A 23663-nucleotide genomic window follows, 5' to 3' on the forward strand; every position below is an offset into this window, starting at 1 on the left:
CCTTACTGCATTTGAATTTGAGGTTTTCATGTCCTAATATATGGTCAATTTTTGTATAGGTTCCATGAACTGCTGAAAAGAAAGTGTACTCCTTTCTGTCTCCATTACATTTTCTCCAGAGATCTATCATATCTAACTTTTCTAGTATTCTATTTACCTCTTTGACTTCTTTCTTATTTATTTTGTGGTTTGATTTATCTAATTCTGAGAGTGCAAGGTTGAAATCTCCCACTATTATAGTTTTGCTGTCTATTTCTTCTTGCAGCTCTCTTAATTTTTCTTTTAAGAAATTAGATGCTACACCACTTGGTGCATATATGTTTAATACTGATATTGCTTCATTATCCATGCTACCCTTTAGCAAGATATAGTGCCCTTCCTTATCTCTTTTAATTAGATCAATTTTTGCTTTAGCTTGATCTGAGATCAGGATGGCTACCCCTGCTTTTTTGTCTTCACCTGAAGCATAGTAGATTTTGCTCCAATCTTTTACCTTTAACCTGCATGTATCTCCCTGCTTCAGGTGTGTTTCCTGTAAACAACATATTGTAGGATTCTGGCTTTTAATCCATTCTGCTAACTGCTTCCTCTTTATGGGGTAGTTTACCCTGTTCACATTTATGGTTAGAATGACCAATTCTGTATTACTTGCCATCTTGTTAACCCTGGTTTATGCTTTTCTCCCTTCTTTCCTCCTTACCCCGCTTCCCAGTATTAAGCTTGTGAGCACCACTTGCTTCTCACACCCCTTCCTTTTTAGTATCTCTCCCCCCCCGCCTTAGATTTCCTCCCCCTATCTTACCCCTTTCCCTCCCTGTTTCCGTATTCCCTTCCACTTAGCTTATTCCTTCCCTTTTCACTTTTTCCTTCTCACTTTTCAATGAGGTGGGAGAAGTTTCACCATGAATTGAATATGTCTAAAATTTTTCTCTTAAAGACAATTCTGAAGGCAGTAAGATACCCACTATATTCATCCCCCTCTATTCTTTCTCTTGGATATAATAGGTTTCCTTTGCCTCTTCATAAGATGTACTACCCCCACTTTACCCTTTTTCTGAGTACTTTCCACATCTACTTTCTAGAACAAGGTATACATGCATTCTTTATACATCTTTATATCAGAAATATAGTTCCCAAGATTAATCTTTACCTTTTTAGATTTCTCTTGAGTTCTATATTTGTAGATCAAACTTTTTGTTAAGTTCTGGCTTTTTCATCAAAAATAGGTGAAATTCGCTTACTTCGTTGAATGTCCATCTTTTTCCCTGGAAAAAGATGCTCATTCTAGCTGGGTAAGTTATTTTTGATTGCATACCAAGTTCTTTAGCCTTTTGGAATATCATATTCCAGGCCCTTCGATCCTTTAATGTGGATGCTGCTAGATCCTGAGTGATCCTTATTGTGGCGCCTCGATACTTGAATTGGGTTTTTCTAGCCGCTTGCAATATTTTTTCCTTCATCTGAGGGTTGTGGCATTTGGCCACTATATTCCTTGGTGTTTTGATTTTAGGATCCCTTTCAGTGGGTGATCGATGAATTCTTTCAATATCTATTTTATTCTCTGTTCCTATGGCTTCTGGGCAGTTCTCTTTGATAATTTCCTGGAAAATAGTGTCCAGGCTCTTTTTTTCATCATGCTTTTCTGGGAGTCCAATGATTCTCAAATTGTCTCTCCTGGATCTGTTTTCCAGGTCTGTTGTTTTCCCCAGAAGGTATTTCACATTCTTTTCCATTGTTTGATTTTTTTGGATTTGCTTGACTGCTTCTTCTTGTCTCCTCGAATCATTCAATTCCAATTGTTCGATTCTGATTTTTAATGACGCGTTTTCTTCACTCACTCTTTTAAAATCTTTTTCTAATTGTCCCATTGAGTTCTTTTGTTCTGTGGAATTTTTTTTCATTTCGCCAATTTTGTTTTTTAGAGAGCTATTTTCTGTTTCCAGTTCACTAATCCTATTTTTCAAGGATTTTATTTCTTTATCCAGTCTCTCTTTAAATGAGTGGGATCACTTTTCCAGACTCTCTTACCAAGCCTCCCTCTCCTTTTCCCATTTTTCTTGTAGTTCCCTTGTGAGAGCCTTTTTAATTACTTCTATGAGGTTAATCTGTGCTGAGGAACAGATGATCTCCTCCTTTGGGGATTCACCTGGAGACAGTCTGTTTTTAGTCTCCTCAGGCTTTAGGGTCTGCTCTCTATCTGTATAGAAGCTGTCAAGGGTTAAAGTCCTCTTCAGTTTTTTGCTCATTATGTCAAAGAATCAAAGACAAACTAGCAAAAAGAAAAAAAGAAATCACCCCTAATTTGGAGTCTGCTTTTTGGGGGGAGGGGCTGGGTGGTGTTACCGAGCTTCCTCTACAGACTGCAGGGGCAGCAACAAGGCACTAGCCCTACTGTGCTGCGCCTGCACTCTGAGACTCTGAGAGCATGCTGAGTCACTGTGGTGGTGGTGATGGTGGGGGAGGTGGAGGAGGGGGTGGCCAGATCCCGAGAGACTCCAGCTGTTTGGGGTTGTATTCTTTACCCCGGTGTTTTTAAGCTTCTCTGCTGGGCTGCTGGCTTGCTGCCAGGGCAAAGTATCCAAACCTGTAGCAAAGCTCTCCCCGCAGAGACGGCTGCAATCACTCCCCACCCCCTCTCCAGTCTGCTCGGCTGGGAGCTGCCTGCCGTGCTCTCAGATGCCTGCCTGCACCTTGCGCCCGATCCAAAACCATCCCAGCCCTCGCGCAAAAATAGACCTTTCTTGGTGAATCTCTAGGATGGCTTCTCTTGGTAACTATTTGTGGGTTTTTTTCAGTCAAGCATTAATTCAGAGGCTTGTAATGAAATGGGTAGTGAGAGAAAAACGCGGAGCTTACACAGCTGTGTGCCTCCTCTCTGCCATCTTGGCCGGAAGTCCCATCTTAGCCAATCTGAGAAGTGTGCAGTGGTATCGCAGAGTTGTGTTAATTTACATTTCTCTGATCAATAGTGATTTAGACCACCTTTTCATATAACTAGAAATGATTTCAATTTCATCTGAAAATTGTCTATTTATATCCTTTTACTATTTATCAGTTGGAGAATGAGTTGAATTCTTATAAATTTGAATCATTTCTTTATATATTTTGGAAATGAAGCTTTGAATGCAAAAATTTTCCCCAGCTTATTGCTTCCCTTATAAGCTTGTCTGCATTGCATTTGTTTGTACAAAATCTTTTTATCTTACTATAATAAAAAATTATCTATTTTGTGTTCAATAATGTAACGCAGTTATTCTTTGGCCACAAATTTCTTCCTTTTCCATAGATCTGAGTGACAAACTATCCTTTGTTCTTCTATTTGCTTACAATATCACTATGTCTAAAGTGTAACCCCATTTAGACTATATCTTAGTATACAGTATTAGATATGTGTCAATACCTAGTTTCTGCCATACTAATTTCCAATTTTTCCAACACATTTTTTCAAATAGTGAGTTCTTAGAAGATGGAGTCTTTGGGTTTGTCAAACACTACATTATTATAGTCATTGGCCATTTTGTTCTGTAAATTTAAGCTATTCTTCTGATAAACTACTCTATTTTTTTTTTAGCTAGTACCAAATAGTATTGATGACCACTGCTTTATAAAAAAGTTTTAGATCTTAGCTGGTACAGCTAGGCCACCTTCATTTGCATTTTTTACATTTATGTCCATGAAATTATTGACTTTTTGTTCTTCCAGATTAACTTTGTAATTATTTTTTCTAACTCTATAAAATAATTTCTTGGCATTTTGATTGTTATGGCACTGAATAAGTAGATTAATTTACATAATATGGTAATTTTTTGTTTTATGAGCTTGGCTGGCTCAGAAGAACTTAATATTTGTCCATTTGATTAGATTTGACTTTATTTGAGGGGAAAGAGTTGTGTAATTGTGTTCCTGATTTTGCCTTGGCAGGTTGACTCCCAAATATTTTATATTACCTACAATTTTAAGTGGAATTTCTCTTTTTATCTCTTGCTGCTGGATTTTGTTGGTAATATATAAAAATACTGATGATTTGTGTGGATTTATTTTGTATTCTGTAGCTGTGTGTAAATGTGTGTGAATTGCTTCTAGTAGGTTTTTAGTTGATTCTCTAAGATTCACAAAGAATACCATCATACCATTTGCAAAGAGTGATAATTTGCTTTTCTCATTACCGACTCTAATTCTTTTAATTTCTTTTTCTTATTGTCAAAATTAACATTTCTAATACAATATTAAATAGTAATAGTGATAGAGGGCAACTTTATTTTACCCCTGATCTTAATGGAAATGGATCTAGTTTATCTTCATCACATATGATGCTTGCTGATGGTTTTTAGATGGATGATATTGGTCATTTCAATGAAAACACTATTTATTATTATACAATCTAGCATTTTAAATAGGAATGGGTGTTGGGTTTCATGAAATGGTTTTGCTGCATCTATTGAGATAATCACATGATTTTTGTTAATTTGGTTATTTATACAATTAATTATGCTAATAGTTTTCCTAATATTGAGCCAGCTCTGCATTCCTGGTATAAATCTTACTGGGTTATGATGTATTATACTGGGAATGACTTAGTGTAATCTCTTTGCTAATATTTTATTTAAAATTTTACATCAATATTCATTAGGGAAATTGGTCTATAATTTTCTTTCTCTGTTTTCATCCTACCTGGTTTAGGTATCAGCACCATATCTGTGTCATAAATGGTAGGACTCCTTTCCTTAATTTTTTTTTTCAGATAGTCTGCATAGTATTGAAATTCATTGTTCTTTGAATGCTTGGTAGAATTTATATGTAAATCCATCTGGCCCTGGAGACTTTTTTCTTAGGGAGTTGATTAATAGCTTATTCAGTTTTTTTTTTTTTTTTTGAAATGGGACTACTTAATTTATCTCCTCTTCTGTTAACCTGTCAATCTATATTTTTGTAAATATTTCTCCGTTTCACTTAGATTATCAGATTTATTGACATATAGTTGGGCAAAATAACTCCTAAATATTGAGACTAATGATTTGATTTTCTTCTTTACTTTTTGTAATCAAATTAATTAAAGGTTTATCTATATTCTTGTTTCTTCATAAAACCAACTCTTTTATTTATTAATTCAATAGTTTTATTACTTTGAATTTTATTAATCTCCCCTTTTATTTTCAGAATTTTTAATTTATTTAACAGGGGTTTTTCATTTTTTTTCTAGCTTTTTTTTAGTTGTAAACCCAATTCTTTGGACTTTTCTTTCTATCTTCTATGCAAGTAAGCATCTAATGATATAAAATTTCCTCTAATAACTGCTTTGGCTGTAACCTATAAATTTTGGTAAGTTGTCTCATTATTGTCATTCTCTTGGATGAAATTATCACTTGTGTCTCTGATTTGTTGTTTCACCCATTCATTCTTTAGAATTAGAATATTTAGTTTCCAGTTAACTTTTGGTCTATTTTTCCCTGGGCTTTTATTGCATGTAATTTTTATTGTATTTACTATTTCTGCCTTTCTGCATTTGATTTTGAAGTTTTTATGTCCTAATATGTTGCCAATTTTTTATTGATTCCATGTACTGCTGAGAAAAAGTATATTCCTGTCTCTATTCAATTTTCTCCAAAGACCTATAATACCTAACTTTTCTAAAATTCTATTTACCTCCTTACTACTTTATTTTTTGGGGGTTCAATTTATCTAGTTCTGAGAGAGCAAGGTTGAGATCCAATCTTGCAAAACAGTATAATTTTGCTGTCTAATTCTTTTTTACTTCTAGGAATTTGGATACTCTACCATTTGATTCATATATATCTAGGAGTGATACTACTTCATAATCTTTGGTACCTTAAAGCAGGATAGTTTCCTTCCTTCCTTATCTCTTTTAATGAGATCTATTTTTGTTTGGGGTTTATCTGAGATTAGTATCCCTATCCTTGCTTTTTTTTTTTTAATTCAGGTGAAGCATAATAGATTTTACTCAGTCTTTTATCCACCCCCCCCTCTTTCTGTGTGTGTGTGTATATATATATATATATATATATATATATATATATATATATATATATATATATATGTCTCTCTGTGTATGTGTGTGTGCGTGTGTGTGTGTGTGTGTGTGTGTGTGTGTGTGTGTGTATCACTCTGCTTTAAATATGTTTCTTATAAACAACTATTTTAGCATTCTGGCTTTTAATCCAGTCTTCAATTCACTTTAGTTTTATGGGAGAGTGTAATGATCTTCTCGAAATATAATGTTCTCTGGGAGCAGGTTTCTTGGAGGGCTTCTGCAGGCAGCCTTAGTTTCAGTTCAAATTAATAATCACCCCAAATTCAGCCAGGAGTTAAAAGTCCAGATCCTTTATTTTCTCTTTCAAGTATTGTTTCCTTCCTTGGGCTTGGTTAGCTTTCTGAAAGGCCTGCCTCTCTCCTTGGTTCCCAGAACTCTTGCTGCTAGTCCTTTGCCTCTGTTCATTTCAGCCTCTCCTCCTCCGAATGTCTCCAGTAAACACAACCATGAAAGTTTAAATGAATCTGACTCTGCCTCCAAGAATGGGTTTGTGGGAGCTCCTCCTTATATAGCTCTCTTAAAGGTGTGAATCTTGTGAAATTCTAATAAGTACTAAGTACATCTAGAGAACTGTTAAGCATCCTGCTAAGCAACCATTGTCTCTATCAATTCCACTGACTTAGCACCTTGTAAAAATTCTAACAGGAGAGTTCATCCCATTCATATTCACAGTTAAATTTACTAACTCTATATTTCCTGCCATCTTGTTTTCCTTCTGTTTTACTTTTCACTTCTCTTCTCCCTTTCCCTCCTCCTCAGTATTTTGTTCCTGACCACTACTTCTCTCAAACAGCCCTGCCCTTTTACCCTTCCCCCTTTCCTCTTCCTCCTTCTACTTCTGTTCTCCTTTTATTAACCTCCCCTTTTCCTTTCCCCTTTCCCCTTTTATTTTCCTATAGGGTGAGATACATTTCTCTGAGAAACTAAATATGTCTGCTCTCTTCTCTTTGAGTCAAATTTGATTAGAGTAAATGTAATGCTCAGTCTAGCTTTCTGGAGGTCCTCCTGAAGGGCATTGGTCTCATCAGGATAGACACCAGCAGAAGGACAAGAATAGAGTTCAAAGTCTTTATTGTCTCTTACACAGTCTGTGTCTTCATAGTCTGATCCAGTCACCTCTAGCAATCTGACAGTCTGCTAGTCTCAACCAGTCTCTGTCCCCCTCCCCAGTTTGACTTTGTCCCCAGTTTAAATACCCTATTACAATTACATCATTACAGTATACTGAGTATGGGTGAACCAAGGAATCATTACATCACCATGCTAAGTACTAAGTATACATAAAGTAGATAACCATTGTCTCATCAATTCCACTGAGCTAATACCTGTTTCAAAAATACTTCTCTAGAGTTCCAGCCTTCTATATCTCCAGCTTTCTTTTGTTTTAGAACAGAGGGAGTCATACCCTACCAGACTTCTCAAGAAGTCTCAGGAAGAAAGGTGAAAATGCCAAAAAGGAGCTCATCACAGCCTTCCTGACTTCTCAGGAAGGGAGGTAAAAACACACACACACACACACACACACACAAAAACACCTCAGGAAGGTGAGAACATCAAACTAGATATTGTTAGCAGGTTTCATCTGGATTGAAGGGTCTTATTTGAAAAAATATATACATAAATCCATCAGCATGGGAGATATTACACAAGCACATAAAAATAAAACACAAGCTAATAGTGAGGTAACAAACAACATGAATAAACTTCAGGAATTATATATGACTATAAGTTCTAAAGATAGTCCAAAACCAATCTATTGTCCATTACTTCATGTGTCAGGGAATCCAATGATTCCTGCAAGTTTTGAAGTCCTGCAACAGTCTAATCAACAATTTTTTTATGTTCATGAGTCAATTGCCATAACTGCCATGCTCTTTCACTGGTGGGCACAACCAGCAATGGAACTACCAGATTGTTTCTTGGGTCTTCTTCATTTCAAGGGTCTTCTCCATCTCTCTCTGATGGACAAGGTAAATATGGTTCATTGGCACCCATCTGATTCCTTCTCCATCTATAGAGACACAAACAAACCCTCTTCCCCAAGAAGTTCACCTATCTGATTCTCTCCATTCACCACTTTCTAGATGTCTCTTCATCACCTGAGGATTATATAAAGATAGTGAAGCTGCTCGCACTGGACACTGCCCTTCTGGTGGGTTATAAAATCTGTCTGCTGGGATGAATACAGAGAGGCTTGGAGAGACCTACATGGACTGATGCTAAGTGAGATGAGCAGAACCAGGAGATCATTATACACTTCGACAACGATATTGTATGAGGATGTATTCTGATGGAAGTGGATTTCTCTGACAAAGAGACTTAACTGAGTTTCATTGGATAAATGATGGACAGAAACAGCTACACCCAAAGAAGGAATACTGGGAAATGAATGTGAACTATTTGATTTTTGATTTTCTTCCTGAGTTATTTTTACCTTCTGAATCCAATTCTCCCTGTGCAGCGGGAGAACTGTTCGGTTCTGCAAAGTGTATTGTATCTAGGATATACTGCAACATATTTAACATATATAGGACTGCTTGCCATCTTGGGGGGGGGAGGGAGGGAGGGGAAAAAATGAAACATAAGTGATTTCAAGGGATAATGCTGTGTAAAAATTATCCTGGCATGGATTCTGTCAATACAAAGTTATTATTAAATAAAATTAAATTAAAAAATAAAATAAAATAAAATAAAATCTGTCTGCTGGAGCCATTGCATCTTTATCAAAAATAATAAAAAAATTAATGGTAAAGAGAGCTAAATTGAAAAGTTCTCTAGAACTCTAGGGTTACCTGTGGCTACCCCTTTCTTTTATTTTTGGAGAAACATCTTGATGTCTGTTTCTTTTCTCTACTATTGTCTGTCTTTGAGGATTAAAAAGATATGCCAGTGGTATGTAAAATCTGATACTGTGCACAAAAGTGTGCAAAATGTTTAGAAATATATGCAGGTCCATTATCTGTTTTTATTGCTTGTGGCACACCCATGATTGCAAAAGCTTGTATATAGAATTCAGTGAACATTCAGGCTATCTCTTTTGCTGCTGATATTGCAAAAGTAAATCCTGAAAAGGTGTCTACTACAGCATAGATAAAAGATAGACAACCAAAAGATTTATAATTGGTCACATCCATTTGCCAAAATTCATTGGGTCTCAAACCTCGAGGAGTGTGGAAAGGAAGGCAAGCTCTACAGCCTTTTACTATGCTCCTGAGTTCCACTTTTGTTATCACAAATTGTAAATGTAAAGCTCTAGCAGCCTGATGATAATTAGAATGAAATTCTTGGGCTGCCTAAAATAAAGGAGTATTGGCTAACAGGGTTAGAAGGCTATCTGCTTTTGAATTTCCATAAAAATAGGACCTAGAAACCCACTATGAGAATGGATATGCAATTTTAGCTTCACACCTTCTTACATGCTCTTGAAGTCCCTTAAAGAACTGATATATATTTGAAGCTACAAATTTTATTTGGGCTGTGGCAATTCTTTGTATCACACCTACTGAATAGGATGAATCAGATGTTATATTTACATCTCCTGAATAATAAGCAAGAACTAGAATGATTGCATACAATTCAGTCTGCTGAGTGAAGTGAAAAGGAATTCTGACTACTTTCTTTAGAGTTAAGTCACAAGAGTATATAGCACAAATGTTATATTTGGATGCATCTGTAAAGATAGTTGATCCTTTAAGAGGAACCTTAGAAACCTTTTCTTCAAAAATCCATTGCCAGTTATGTAATGCCCGGGTTATCTTTAATGGAGACCCGTGTGTAAAATTTGGAGTTATGGCCAATAAAATTTGCCACTCTGAGATGTTCACAGCATACATTAATTTGTGCATTGGTGTAAAAGGCGTATAACTTGTCAGGTCTTATCCCAGATAATTGTACTACTCTCTTAATGGTCTTTAATAAAATTCTAAGCACAAGCACTGGGTAAGGAGTAAGGCTTTGCTATGGTTCTGCTGGGAGGTTCATCTACTCGATCACACTGTGTCCTTGATGAAGTACTATTGTGGGTGCCGATTTTATAGCAAAAACTGGCATTTCCAAGACTTTTTGAGTGATTCTTTCAACCACATTGGAAAAAGCCAGTTCAACTTTTTTTCTCAAAGCTTCTTGATCTTCTTTTGTAAGCTGGCCTGGTGAGTTTAAAGCACTGTCTCCCCTTAAAATGCCATATAATGTTGTAATTGATAGGTAGTTAAGCCTAACACTGGATGCATACATTCGATATCTCCTATCAATTTCTGAAAGTCATTTAAGGTGTTCAATTTCTCTGTCCTTAAAGAAAACTTTTGTACTATAAGCACCTTAGGATATACTTCATATCTGAACTATTGAAAAGGAGCATGCCTTTGAATTTTTTCTGGAGCTATATTCAATTTGTAGCTTCTTAGTGTTTCTATGTTCTTTTGTAGACATGTTTCTGACATTTGCTCCTCAGATGCACACCCCAAGATATTATCCATGTAATGTTATAATATAACTTTTCTTACTGAAGTAAGAGCAGCAGCAACATACGTTTGGCACATAGTAGGCCTATTTTTCATTCCTTGTGGCAAATCTGTCCATTTATATCTTTTATAAAGCTAAATTAACGCTGGACACTGAAAAGACAAATCTTTTCATGTCCTCCTTCTGATAGGAATAGGATAGAAACAATCCTTAATGTTTAAAATCCAAAGAGGCCATTCTCTAGGCAATTGAGTAGGAGATGAGAGTCCAAGTTGAAGAGTTCCCATAGTTTTCTTCTGTTTATTTACTTTTCTTAAATCAGTCAACATCCTCCATTTCCCAGATTTCTTTTTTACAACAAATACAGGGGAATTCCAAGGACTTAGAGAAAGTTGTAAATGTGCTTGGTCAAGTTACTCCTCTACTACATCTAATAAGGCCTGAATTTTTTCACTTGTTAAGGACCACTGTTCTACCCACACCAGTGTATCAGTTTTCCATTGACTGGGACAGGTAAGAGTGCCAGCAGGCCTTCAACATCAGCCCTGCTTAAAAAGTCAAAGGATTCAATTTTAATCCTAACTATTATAAATTGTCTCTTCCTCATAGATTCACACACACACACACCAGGAGGATTTTTTCAACTACAAAAGAAGTAAAAACTCCTGTTTCACCTTCAAATATCCATCTCAAAGGGGTAGCATTAACTTCAACTGATCTTAATCCTCCTATGCCAGACATATAGGTGTCTGCCTTAATCTCTGGCCAATGATTGGGCCAACTGGCACCTCTAATGACTATGATGTACACCTGTGTCTACCAATTCTTCCAATGGTATGCTATTTACATAGAGAGTAATTATAGGATGGTCAGCTGTAAGAGCTGCAATCCAGAATATTCCTGTATTCTGCTTCTTGGAGTCAGAATCCAGGCAACTATCACCAGATTGGCTATCAGGAGTGTATATCAGTAAACCTGATGCCACTACTTCTTAGTGATAAGTCATACATTGTCTGCCTGCATTAGTGACTGGGATATTAGCTACACATTTCCTAGTTCCCACATCAGTGTATGGATGAACACTGTTTTGTAAGCATTCTCAGGAGGTGAAATGGTCAAGCCTACTGTGTCTGGAGACAAAGGATCCATAGGCAGGACAGGAACAGATTTTACCTCTCCAGGAGATATCTCAGTAGTTCCAGCTGCATACAACTCTATTCTCCCCAAATGTAATCTCTTTCTCCCATCAGATTGCTTCTAGGTTGATTGATCATGTCGGAGAACTGAACTTTTAAAGACTGTGGGTGTAAAATCTGCTGCAAACATCATGTCCCAAGCATTTTTTGCTTGTGGCCCTGAAGCTGGGCCCTTCTTCCCGTTTCCCTGAGTCAATCTACATTCTGATGCCCAATGGAAGACTCTGTTACATTTTGAAGATATGGTTTTGGGTCTTGTTGTCCTACCCTGTCTTCTATGCCAACAATTAACTTTCAAATGTCCTACTTTACCACATTGAAAGTATTGACGAGTCTCTTTGGAAGTCACTTGTCAAAGGGACCCTGTCTTCCCATGGTCTGATCTTGAGAAGTCTGCATCATATCCTAGGTACAAAGGTATCTGTACCCATAGTGGCACAGCATCTTATGGTCTCATCTAAAGAAGCATCCTTGTGTAGTCCTAGTATAATTTTTCTACAAACCTCACTAGCATTTTCTTTAGCAAGTTGTCTTATCATAATTTTTATTGCTGCATTTTCACCAGTAGTTCTTATGACAATTGTCTGCAGGTGTTCCACAAAATCAGCAAAGGGTTCATTTGGATCTTGGGCTATTTTTGTGAAGGCTTCCCCTCTATCTTGTCTTCCCAGGAAGATTCTCCATGCTTTGATAGCAACAGAAGCAATTTGTTCATATGCTGTCAAAGGGTAATTAATCTGCACTAACGTGTTTGCATAAGGACTACACCTGTTAGTTGGTTAGTTGGTATGTTAACTCCAGGCTACCTATTTCTTTGGGCTTGTATTCTATAGAGTTCACTATACTCAGAAAGCCACAACAAGTTCTGTCCAGGTTCTAAACATGTCCAATCATTAGGAGTTAAAATTTCAAAAGCCAATTTCTCTAATGTCATCTTAACATAAGACAATGTAGACCCATAAAGAATGCGAGCCTTTTTTAGATCTTTGATAATTTCCAGATTAAAAGGAATGTGTTTTCTTCTTTCTTGACTTGAAGAGTCAAACTCTTCAGTCACAGGATATGCGTCTGTTCTCAAATCAGATGCATCTTGTCCTTCCTCTTTAGCTTTAATTAGTATCTTTTGTAATCCTGTCATAGGGAGTGGACAAAGTGCTATAGGGTGCTGATAGTGTCACTACCCTTCTCCCTCCTCCACTTCCTTCCCCCCACCTCCCTCCTCTTCCACCTCCCTCCAGATGAAATTGAGGAATGACGGTCAAGAGATGGGGAAATGCCCTAATGGCCCCTGCTTGGGTGTAACTGAGCTATGAAAGTGAGAAGCACTACACCCTTAACTTCATCAGTGCTGTTCTTGTCCAATTCTCCATGCTATTTAGCTTCTTTGTTAGAATTTGTGGGATTCTTTAAAGCCGCTTGTATTATATTGTACATAAGGAATGTTTCTTCAGGAATTGAATCAGTACCCATAGCTTCACAATGTTCAATTAGTTGCTCTACCACTAGGTTCCCACATATCTGGCTCTAATTTTTTCTTCCTTAGATAGCCAAGGAGAGATGCACTCTAATATATTTAAAAATCCAATAATCTGCTTCCAAGTTACCAACAAACCTTGCTTCTTTATTAACCTACCTATGAATTCTGTATACTTCCCTTGGGGTGGGAGAGACTCTTTTCTTAGTATTTGCCCCAGTTCAGTTAAAAAATGAAAGTGATTAGTTTAGCTCTTCCCAACGTTTCCTGCTTGTCTATTTTTGTATTCACTCTATTTCTAGGCCACAGTGGAATTCTTCACTGAATTCACAATCTTGTCAGTAGAACTGTTGAGTGTAGGTCCTTACATCCAACACTGGATACCAAACTATAATGTTCAGGCTAGCTTTCTAGAGGTCTTCTGGAAAGGCATTGGTCTCAACAGGATAGACACCAGGAGAATGGACAAAAATAGAGTACAAAGTCTTTATTGTCCCTTACACAGTCCAGCCTCAGTCTGGTCCAGTCTTATCTAGCAGTCTGACAGTCTGCCAGTTTCAACTGGTCTGCCTCCATGTCTGACTTTGTCCCCAGTTTAAATACCCTATTACGATCACATCATTAGAGTATACTGAGTATATACTTGTTTCAAGTATACTTCTCCAGAGTTCCAGCCCTCTACAAGTAAGATTCACACAATGCTTATCTTTTTGCCTCTTCATGAGATGTAATTTACCCCATTTTAAATCCATTTTCCTCTTCTTCCAGTAGAATCACCTTTCTTCCTCTAGTTTCATTTTCATATCATCATATGATATGAAATTAAATTATATTGGTATCCTCAAGGTATAACCATAAGAGATATACAGATCTCAAGAGTTAAGCATATAATCTTCCCATATAGGTGTATGAGCTTTTTAACTTTTCAAAGAAAGCTGTTTTTTTCTTTCTTTTTTTACTTTTTTATGCTTCACTTGAATAATCTACCTGCAAATATTTTTTTCTATTCAGCTCTGGTCTTTTCATCAGAAATAAATGAAATCTACCTGTTTCATTGAATGTCCATCTTTTTCCTTGAAAGATAATGCTCAGTTTTGCTGGATAATTGATTCTTGGCTGCAATCCAAGTTACTTTGTCTTTTGGAGTATCAGATTTTATGTTTCCTTTTTTAAATTATCTTGCAAAGTTCTCATTTCTTTTGTCCATTTTTCTTCTAGATCTCTTTTAAGATCCTTTTTGAAGTCTTCTAGGAGAACCTTGTGAGATGGGGACTAACTCATATCCCCTTTGGGGCTTCATCTTGTGATGATTTGCCTTTAGGATCCTCAGGATTTGAGGTCTGTTCTTCTCTATCTCCATAAAAGCTATATATATATAGTCAGAGTTTTTTGCTTATTTTGGATTGAGGTCTGCTCTTAGGACAAAGAGGCAGTAGCCCCTTTAGGTAGCACTGGGGCCAGTGCAGCTGACTGACTTCCAGTGCTGAATAGGCTTGGCCAGGTCCCATATTTTTCTAGAGTCCAGAGGCTCTCTATTTGCCTTTTATCTTTTCTTTGGATGCTCACAGCTAATCTGCTGCTCCATTGGCTTATAAGCAGGAAAGAGTAGCCTCAGAGCTTCCCAGTAGATTCACTGATGCACAATGTTGGAATACACGGGAGAACTGTTGGAATACATGGGAGCCACCTGACAGTGGCTGCTGGAGATACATATCTGCAGAATAGATCTCCTCTTGTGAGAGGATGATACAAGGAGACTGAGAGGCAGTTCCTGTTCTCTGACCTCTCTCCTGAGATACTGTTTCTTTGTCTGACCTCTCTGCTCTTCTCTCTGCTTCCAATTTATCTCATTCCCAGTTTGCAATACCTGTGTCAGCAAAGGCTGACCTGCAGCTCCTTCAGACATTATGATCAACAGCTGTGGAGGCCTTCGGAGAATTGACCTGTCCCTTAACACAAAGACATGGCAATGCCCTGGTTACCTGTGTTGCAGCTGCACTCCACTGATTCCCTCCAACCCAATTGTAGAGACTTTTTCTGAAGTTATTCCAAAATATATTCTGCTGGAAATTTGTTACACTTCAAATATTTGCGTGTTCTGTCATTCCAAACCAGTTCCAAAGCTTGATCTGGTGTTGATCTGAGAGATACTAGGAGAAGATCAGATAAAGATGTATCTTGGCTCCATCCCCGCCATTATTATTTATTATGATTCTAGAAATGATAGCTATTGAAATAGGTAAGAAAAATAAATGACATTAATTTCTCTTTCTACATGATGGTTTGGGCCAATATAAGAACCAGGATCTAAAATAAACCTAGAAAAATCATCAGCCTATTGTTATATCAAAAAATGAAACTAAAAAGGAAGAGATATAGAAGATATTACATTAAGAATGATCATAAAATGTACAAAATGTGCACTTATTACCACAAAAAGATTACATGATTATAACATCAATATACTTTTTACACAAGATAGAGATAAATATTAGACAAATATCAATTAACAAAAGTTATTTTGTGCTAATATAATACAAATGATGATATTCTTCAAATTAATTAATAGATTTAATACCATTACCTTAAACTTTAAAAAATTTACTGTATTGAACCAGATAAAAGTAACAGAATCCATCTGAAAAGAAAGGATTAAGAATATATAGAAAATAATAAAAACAAAACAAGAAATTGTGGGGCCAATAGTACCAAATAGCAAAACCATGATCATTATAATATTGGTAATGATTAAAAAATAGAAAAGTTGGAAATAGATTAGGTGCACTAACCCTATAAACAATTAAAAATATGAGCACTGTGTCTCATAAACTTAAGAATACCAAATACTTGGGTAAATATTCCATAGGTAACAAAAACTGCCAAACAAACTGGAAAAATCATCTTTACTACCTTTAGGCCAGCATCTCATACTTTACTACAATAATCTCAAATGGATACATGATATTAACATGAACTATCATATCATCAAGAAATCCAAGAATCAAGGAAGGAAATAGTTTTTGTAACTATAAGTATGGAGAGAATTCTTGACAAGATAAAGATAGACAGGAGAAACATAAAATAAGAAATAATTTTTCAATGTAAAATTAAAATTCTTCTGCACAAACAAGATAAATGTAATCAAAGGATATGTCTAAGTGATTTGAAGAAATAGTTAGCTCTTCATAGAATTCTTCTATCTCTGACCTTTGCAACAAATATTGATACTTAAATAAAAATAATCTAGAGATGATGGTTTTGTTTACATTCATATCATAAACACTACATTATAAAATGTGATAGTATCATCTCAAATAGTTTTTATTGTAATATTATATGAAGCCTTTCTCTTTTTTGACACATGGTGAGATTAATCCATACATGTATGTTTGTACTGTATACACACACACACATATATATTACATGTATTTTAATTTGCCTTTTCATTCTTCCATTTAGTTGTTATTTTCTTTTATCTTCTGTTTATATTTTTCAAGAGTATCAATATTAATGTGATTCAGTTCACCTACCTATATATGAATTTATTAACCACTGGCCATGCTATGACATTTAGAGTAACTGCATTTTTTTCACATTTATTGACAGTTTGAAACCCGATTCTCAGCAACTTATGCCCCATTTTTCTTCCATATTATTTCTATCACTTGAACTAGAAGTGAATTGCATAAGATAGAGGTCTTTTTTAAAAAATCATCTTTCATGGATTGCTATTAACTAATGGCCAACTTACAGGTAAGGATCTTTTCTGCTTTTAATTTATTTGGCTCTTGAGCAGAAGACACTATGATAGATGTATTATTGCTCTTGAAGATCTTCTAACATGGTAGAATTTATCATACATAGTCTAAGAGGTTCAATGACATAATCTAAGATCACCTGCATACTCTAATGAGACATAAGATTATAATTTTGTGGAGACACCAAAATTTACTAAAAATCCATAAAAGTTATCCTGAGAAATGTAATCTATATTTTTAATATATTCCTTCCCTCTCTCCAACAACTTACCCTCAGACCTTATTTTCCAAAAATAATCTGATGTTAGGGGCTAACTGTGAAGTTCCCCTGGAAGGACATGAGACCCAGAGCAAACTGAGGGTCACAAGGAACAAATACTATGAGACTGGCATGGGCTCAGAGATAAGGTTCCTTGTGTTCCATGTATCACTTGTTTCAATAAGTGGCTCTGTTCCCAGATGAGAGCTGCTTCTCTTGTTTCATCTTGTTTACCTCAGATTGTTGGCACAGGCTTTTGCAATATCTTGGTGGATGTGGGATAAAAGGAGGGGGACAGACAGAGAGGAAGAAGAGGAAAGATGTGATCTCTTACTTGAACACACATTAATAAAGCACCTAAAATCTCATCTCTCCTGGCTTGTGACATTAAATATGTAGATGATAATATGTTTTTATGGAAGGTCTTGCATTAAATCACATATAAAGAAAAAGAAAAAATAAACACTGAAAAGAACCAAGTGATGTGCGGCACATCCTTAGACACTTGCTGAGAGGCAAGTGGCAAAGAGAATAAAGAATTTATTCAGGAGTCAGAAAAAACTTGAGTTTAAGTCCTACCTTGGACACTAACTAGCTGAGTGACTTTAGACAAATCATTTAATTTCTGTTTGTCTCAATTTTCTCAACTGTAAAATGGGATAATAATAGCATTTATTTCCTTTGGTTGTTGTGAGAATGTAATAATATTTGTGAAAAGTTTTACAAATCTTAAAGTCCTATGAATTAGCCTTCCTGGCTTACTTTAAGTACCCACTAAAATTCTACCTTCTGCAAGAAGCCTTTCTTAACTCCCTTTGATTTACTTCCTTCCCTCTCATAAGTAGTTCTTATCTATCCTGTGTAGAGTTAGTTTATATATATTTGTTTGCAGGTTGTCTCCCTCAATAGATTGTAAACTCATTAAAGACAGGATTTTTTAACCTCTTTTTGTATCCTCAGTGCTTAGTTCAATGCCTGCCATATAAGTGGCACTTAATAGTTTTTTTTACTGATTGACTAATTTGATTAATTAATTAGCTACTAATATTTCTGTTGTATACTTATTATTATAATTTCATCATCATTTTTATTCGAAAGCACTTGGACAAATGGACTACAATGCCAAATCAGATTCCATGAGACTAATTACACTAGATGAGATATTTTTGTCACTTTTTCCCTTCATCTAAAGCATGGACAGATATTTTCTAAAAGAAACCTGAACTGGCAAGATTTATATGAACTGATGCTAAGTGAAATGAGCAGAACCAGGAGATTATTATATACTTCAACAACAATACTGTGTGAGGATGTATTCTGATGGAAGTGGGTTTCTTTGACAAAGAGATCTAATTCAGTTTCAATTGATCAAGGATGGACAGAAGCAGCTACACCCAAAGAAAGAACACTGGGAAATGAATATAAACTGCTTGCATTTTTGTTTTTCTTCCCAGGTTATTTATACCTTCTGAATCCAATTCTCCCTGTGCAACAAGAGAACTGTTCAGTTTTGCACACATATATTGTATCTAGGATATACTGTAACCTACTTAACATGTAAAGGACTGTTTGCCATCTGGGGGAGGGGGTGGAGGGAGGGAGGGGAAAAATCGGAACAGAAGAGAGTGCAAGGGATAATGTTGTTAAAAATTAACCTGGCGTGGGTTCTGTCAATAAAAAGTTATTAAAAAAAAAACCTGAATGTCACTTTCTCCCCTATTCAGGGTGACTTTTAAGAAACATTTTCTCTAAGGAGGAAAACTATAATCTCAACAATATATGGATTTCTCAGGTATAACAAATGTCCATGCTTTCACTTTGGTCCCAAAGTGTAGATGTGAATGATATAGTTTCCAAAATGTCTTTTAAAGACTCTTGCCAACTTTAGTAACTGATAATTTAGGAAAGTCTATCACCTGCTTTAATCTCTTAAATTATGTCATTTCTAGGGTAGATTTGTTATGACAGATCACATTATTATTTTGGTATTGGAACAAGGGCTATTTACAAACAGTTTTTGTGGGAGTTCTGTTCTGAATAAATACTCATTCATATTCTATATGAAAAAGTCTATCCCCAGAATTGGCCACAGGCAATTTAGCATTTCATCTTTGTCTGCCTTTGACTTAACCTCATCTCATTTTTCCCCATGCACTTCAAGATCTTTATCCAGTAAATGCACTCCCTCATCCATTTTCAAAGCACTATCTGAAACACTATCATGACTGATCATAACAACTTTTACCAGTTCCAGATTTTTATGGTACCTTACCACCTTACCAATATATTTATTCTGCCAAGTAAAATATAAAGAATTTCATACTCAAATGAGATTTTGTGGCCAAGCCTATGCAAATCAAAATAATCTCTGGGAGTGAAACATCTGTCGATGCTTTGATGAATCCCTAGTTCCTCTTGGATGTTTGATTTTATGAGGTTTGCATGAAAACATATGTCGAAATAGTTTACCTTGGTTTTCATTGTTAACTTACCAATTTACTGGACAACAGAGAATTTTACTTACAAATTCAGTGCAATTCAACAAACATAAAGCCAACCTAAATAGACCATATGTAATCTTAAATACAAAAACACAAAAGAGCCTACTCTCAAAGAGTTTGCATTATGGTAGAGAATAGGCCCAAAACACAGAGAAGCATAAAATCATTAGCTGTGTAATTCAACAGAGCACAAATTTAATACTTGAAAGGCTCCTACCATCTGAAATCCTCATGTAACAGATAAGAAAATTAAAATTCAGAGATGTTAAATAAATTATACACATGGTAAATAATTAACAGCTCTAGCATTCAAATTGAAATAATCTTCTGACTTCAGAAAATTCTTGATTTGCATCTCAGCAGTGTCTCTTAATAGAAAGTATAAGGTCTTGGACAGATTATTTAGTTACTTGATTCTATTCCTTCTTTTTGAAAATTAGATTATACTCTTCTTATCTGAGGATTATCATTATGAGAGTCCAGATAGTTTATATAAGGTTTTTTTTTTTTTTTGGTAAAGCTTATGTAATTTTTTTTTACATAAAATATGAAGCATTGTGTAAAATATAGGTGTTATTATTACCCAGTTCACTAATGTATCACAATTTACCTTCTTGTAACTCACATCAAAATTCTAAACTGTACTGATTCTACATGTGAATTCTGTTATTTGTGGTTCAATTAATTTCTTTATGTTCACTTAAGGTGAATTGGCCAAAGTACTGAGCAATCTAAAATTGTGTCATATACTAGGCAAATTACTTTTCTGAATCCTATTAACCACGTATTTTTTAAAAAGGGATTTGGGTGACATAACCTCTAAAGATTTTTATAACTCAAATTTTACAATTTCTTTCTTCTATAAGTGATCTGAGCTAAATGTTAATTCAGCTGAACATACACCAAACTAACCCAAATGGTACAGGTCTTGAATGAGCTAACATCCAGCAAGGGGAAAAAAAACAAACAAACAAACAAACAAACAAACAAAAAAAAAAAACCTCTTACCTTAAAATAGCAATTTGGCAATGTTTTCTCTATTCATAAAAATAGGTCTGGTTGTATCATTCCTCTCATCAAAAATTAGCATTGCTTCCCTATTACCCCTAGGATAAAATACAAATGCTTTAGCCTGGTATTTAAATACCTTCTCTGATTGTTTCTAGTCTACATTTCAGACTAATTTCACAGTATTCACTTTTATATGATACACATTTCAGTCCATCAGCCTATAAGATGTTCCCCTAGAATTTTCACTTCCATTTTCTTTATTTTGTATGGCTATACTTTTTGCCTGGGATGAATTCCCTTATTACCTCTTATCTTTTAGAACCATCAAGTGTTATTTTCTATGGAATACCTTTCATGTTACTATCTATTTTTAATACTCTTTTACTCTATCATTACTCCAAATTATCTAGAATTCGCTTATCTTTGTAAATGTTTTATTAGAGTAGCTCTAAGTTTGTTGTTGAACTTTACTGCAAAGAGTTGTAAAATTCATTTTTTCCTGGGAAATATTAGCATGACTATGTCTCTAATTTAAAGTTGCGTTCCATTTGAAAATGGGAAGACCAGTTATATCATCAACAAGTTGGAAGAGTAAATTTTTTTCTGAAATTATCACATAATCTTAAAACTCCCACCAAATAATAGCAATGCCAAAGAAGTAAAGCAATTGTAGCTGTCTCTATAGGCTAAGAGATCAAGAAATCTGATGAAGTAGCAATATGATGCATTAATATCAGGAAAGTGTCTAACATCTAATTTTTATTTAGTAATATGCTTGTAAAGAAGTCACATTCCCCTTACTCACCACATATTGATGGGATAATATACTCTAGGCCCTTATACTGCATTCAGAAATTCCCTTGCTGCAACATATTCTTTACTGACACATCATTCCCTTGATGTTACCCCACCATTCTTTGGCAACAAGCAACAAAATTCAATTTAGTTCCTCTCCACCTCTGCAGATGGAAGTAGGATAAGTGAAAGCAAGCTCAAGGCTACATTTAGCACTCAACCAGAGAATAACCAAAGAACTAAAGAATAAAGGGAAATGGGGAAGGGCAGAAATTAGTTTGAAGTAGAGTTTCACCAAAAATTAAAGGAAAAGTGTTGGGCATCTAACTGGATCCATTTCTGACTTCTAGTAATCACCTGAAGCAGAAACTTGGGACAAAGAATAGTGAATTCCTCAACATAGAAGGCGATTGAGATTGCTTTGAAGTTTATTCCTAAATGATATACTGAGAAAGAGGAAGGAGTCAGAAAATGGAGCAATAAGAATGTATAAGGAATGGGAAAAAAGCATGAAATTATCAAAACTCTCCCGAGGAAAAAAAGTAATTTAAAAACCTGCTAACACAAAATGATAAATTGCTAGGGAAGATATTAAACAGAAGCAAAGAAAGTCTCAAAGGCATCTAAAAGAATATGAACTCTGAAGAAATACTGCAAGAAAAGGAAAATGAACCAACAGCTGAGGCAAAAGAACCTTTAAATTTCCCAAAAAAAAGCATGAAACTACAGCAAGATGTTCCTTAATATTTAAAAGAGAAATAAAATATTGAAAGTAGAATTCATGTCCTACATAGCAAAAACAATTGGCAGAATAGAAGAAGAAAAAAAAAAAGGAATTCATAGGGATGACTCTCTCCTAAACAAATAAAAGGGAGAACAATTAATTGGGAATTCAAATGTAAATAAGTGAATTACAATCATTTGCACAAACAAAAGGCAGTAACACCAAAAGACCATGTAATCGCAATATAATAAAAACCTATTGATCTTAAATATAGGAAGGATATTGTTAGAAACACACTTTTGACACTGAAAATCAGGTATTATGGAAAATTTATTTAAGAAGACTCTTAAAGAATTATCTTAATGTTTCTGGCCAGAAGCAGGCTCTGCTCCTCTTAGGGAAGAGGGAACACTGAGCACAGAAGTGAAAGAAACTTTATATTTGTTAGTCAATGAAGCCAGTTACCTTCAGAGAATGCTTTGATCCACTTTCTTCTGGGTTACAATCTCACTATGTTTCCCCATAAATATGTCTAAGCATGTCCCCCCTCCTTCATCATACATCCCATGTTCAAAAATGGCAAAAAACCTCTCCTATGGGATATGTTATTTCATCTTCAAGTAGCCTATTAAGTAGGTTCAGTAATGATTTGGTCAAGTGAGGTCACTGACCCTAACCAGTTTAAGCTGGATTGGCTATTAAGATAATAAACTCATGATTTTCTCAAAACCACAAGAATCTTTTTGAGTGACTAAGTCCACCTGTGCCTTCCTAGCTGTTAGAATCCTTACAAAGTGTTAAATCATTAGAATTGATAGCGACAATAATTATCTAATTTAGCATGGTTCGAAGTATGATTGATCTGATCCTACAAGGAGATGTTATGGGCAAGAACTTAAAACAAGGTACTAAGTGGAATTGAGGAAACAATGTTTAAATCTAGTTTAGAATTGATTTAATCCTACAACAAATAAGGGTTTATCAGTGATATAATGATTGGTGTGTATTTAGTGTACAGCATATAAGCAAGAAGCTCTCAGGGCCAGGCAGAGAAGCCCACTCTTGGAGGCGGAGATAGATTCATTCCATATTCCACCTTTGTGCTGGCTGGAGACATTCAGAGGGAGGTAGGGGCTGAAGCTCAAGACTTTGAAGGACACAATAAAGGAATGGATTTTAACCCTTGGCTGCATTTGAAGTGATTATTACTTTAAACTGAAACTAAGGCTGCCTCCAGAGAACCTCCCCTGAGAAACCTGCTCCCAGAGAGAACAACCATTATATTTTACAAAAGAAGAGAACACCACATTTTGGCGCCTGAACATGGGACTGACAGGACCCTGATCTCAGATCCTGATTCCAATGAAAAAGTCTCCTCAACCCAGAAATTAGGGTGAGTACAACAAAGAAATTTTGTTAAAAGAGTTAAAGTAGA

The sequence above is a fragment of the Antechinus flavipes genome, chromosome 1 (genome assembly GCF_016432865.1).
Source record: "Antechinus flavipes isolate AdamAnt ecotype Samford, QLD, Australia chromosome 1, AdamAnt_v2, whole genome shotgun sequence".
Taxonomy (NCBI): Eukaryota; Metazoa; Chordata; class Mammalia; order Dasyuromorphia; family Dasyuridae; genus Antechinus; species Antechinus flavipes.